The sequence below is a fragment of the Bidens hawaiensis genome, unplaced genomic scaffold, assembly GCF_021521415.1.
Source record: "Bidens hawaiensis isolate Kalapana, Puna unplaced genomic scaffold, B.hawaiensis_p1.1 tig00000905_1, whole genome shotgun sequence".
NCBI classification, from domain to species: domain Eukaryota; kingdom Viridiplantae; phylum Streptophyta; class Magnoliopsida; order Asterales; family Asteraceae; genus Bidens; species Bidens hawaiensis.
This window is the reverse complement of record NW_027491053.1, coordinates 1,362,962-1,365,000: the sequence shown is the minus strand read 5'-3', so window position 1 is coordinate 1,365,000 and position 2,039 is coordinate 1,362,962. Positions and strand designations below refer to the sequence as shown.

General features: G+C 35.6%; 1 long non-coding RNA gene across 1 annotated transcript; it reads left to right on the top strand.

Annotated features, from left to right (window-relative positions):
- Positions 1 to 1,222: 1,222 nt before the first annotated feature.
- Positions 1,223 to 1,632, top strand: LOC143547349 (uncharacterized). The gene is made up of 3 exons (XR_013137756.1): positions 1,223 to 1,385; positions 1,454 to 1,510; positions 1,588 to 1,632. It is a non-coding gene; the product is annotated as an uncharacterized LOC143547349 (long non-coding RNA).
- The last annotated feature ends 407 nt before the right edge of the window (positions 1,633 to 2,039 follow it).

Below are 2,039 nucleotides of genomic sequence, written 5' to 3'. Positions count from 1 at the left end.
CAATAAATAGTGAAGATTATAAAAGCCCTGTCTCCGGAAAATCAATTAACCAATAAAGTTTAGTAAATTTGATTGAAAAATAAATAAAATGTAGGCGTTAGTACAACTTAGCGTGACTCGACTTCACTTGCTTGCTCATCGTTAGCTAAGGTACGGATTCTGTTTTTGTTTCCTCTTAGTATTAATTATATTCCGTTACTTCGTAGTACGGTTTCTGGTTTCTTTTACTCATAGTATAAATTCTAATCCGTTACTTTGTAGTATGGACTTTCGGTATTTGATATGTTAACATCACCTAGTTGTCTCTATCGATACGACCCGTTTGGTCTTTGGACATTTTATACGTCGTCAACTTTTTATTTAGTTTTGTTCGGTTTCAATCCGTTTTGGTTAGAGATACTTGTAGCATGCAATAGATTTATACACTCGTACTCATTATTGCATGTTCCTATGGATAATAATATGAATTTCTGTTAATATGTTATATGCTAGGCAGTTATATTGCCTTTCATGTTTAGTACTCTGTTACCGAGCACAACACTTTTCGTGACAGTGTGTTTCAAAAGTTAACGGCGTCTCTAACTAGTACTTTGGTAGTACTTTGGCCGTTTTGGGGCGTATGGATCGATCCTAGTTCAGTTATATGTTATACGTTATATGTCACACGTTATATGTTACAAGTTATATGTCATATGTTATATGTTTCGGCTCTGGGTACTCCTTTAATACGCGACTTATTTTAGTAACATCACTCGTCATGCAAGTCAGTATCCGTTATATGTTTAGTAATACGTTTAGTATCGGTTTTTGTCATATGCTCTAAAAGTATCAGATTTCGGTTTCATACTTATTTTGGTTAAGATAGATTTTGTTATATTATTTTGCTTTTGTTTATTCGTCTTATCGTCATTATTGTTGTTCTTTCCATTACTGGGCAATTTTTGGCTCAGCCGTGTTTTCTTTGTCTGTTTTTTCTTATTTGTTCAAAGGTAATTCGGGAAATCATGGGAATTAGTGATGTGAGAGAGTAACAAAGTTCAAGATTTTAAAAAGTTAATTCTTTTTGGTTTAATAATGTGACTTTGGTTTCTTTGATTTATTGTAATTTGGATTGTGGCTTTGATTTGATATTTGTAATAGTGACACGTCAGCCTGTTCCGGGTTGGGGTGTTACAGTTTATATGCAATCAATTGAGTCAATTGGCCGGGTTTTTATGCACTCGATTGGGTAATGCAGTTTTTGTGGCTTTATGCAGATGGAGCCATCCCATAGTAAAGACCAAAATACTTTTCCCTGTTCCTGTGGGAAGGGACATGTAGTGCTGAGGACATCCCATAGTAAAGAGAACTTTGGTAGATTCTACTATTCCTGTCCCGCTGCCAAGGTGAACAATTTAGAACTTTTGTTATTTATGTAAATATTTTTTATAATAATTTGATTGCTCTGTGACAGCCAAAAGCCAAAGATTTTGGATGTGGGTATTTTAGGTGGGCGACTGAACCTCAAGAGGTTGGTTATTTATGTAAATTAATTTTTTTTAATATTTTTTAAAATGCTTAAGTCTTATCATTGCTTACGCTATCTAGATATCTTCGCTCCCACCTTCTCCTGGATCTTCCTCTTCTGGTATTCGAATAGGTTCAATATCTTCTCCGTGACCTTCCTCTTCTGGTCTTGAAGCAAACTGCATAGACTGCAAGCTGTTGGAAGCGAAGATAAAGATGTTGGAGGCAGAACTTCTGGCAAGGGGTCATGATAATTCTTCGCGATCAGCTGCAACAATTCGGAAGGTTTCAGCTCAGTTAAATGGATTACTAGTTGTGGATGAATGACGTGACTTGTAAATTTTTAAAGTATTTGATCTGTTAATATGGTGTTCTATGCTATTACATCCTGTGTTGTGTGTATGATGTTTGTAAGAGAATGCAACATAAAACTTACAGGGATGCTGCAGCCTATTTGACCCGTTTTTACAGGGGAAGCGACAAAGGGTTACCTCTCAATGGACGAAACTTCAAATTTACAAGAATGGTTTTGC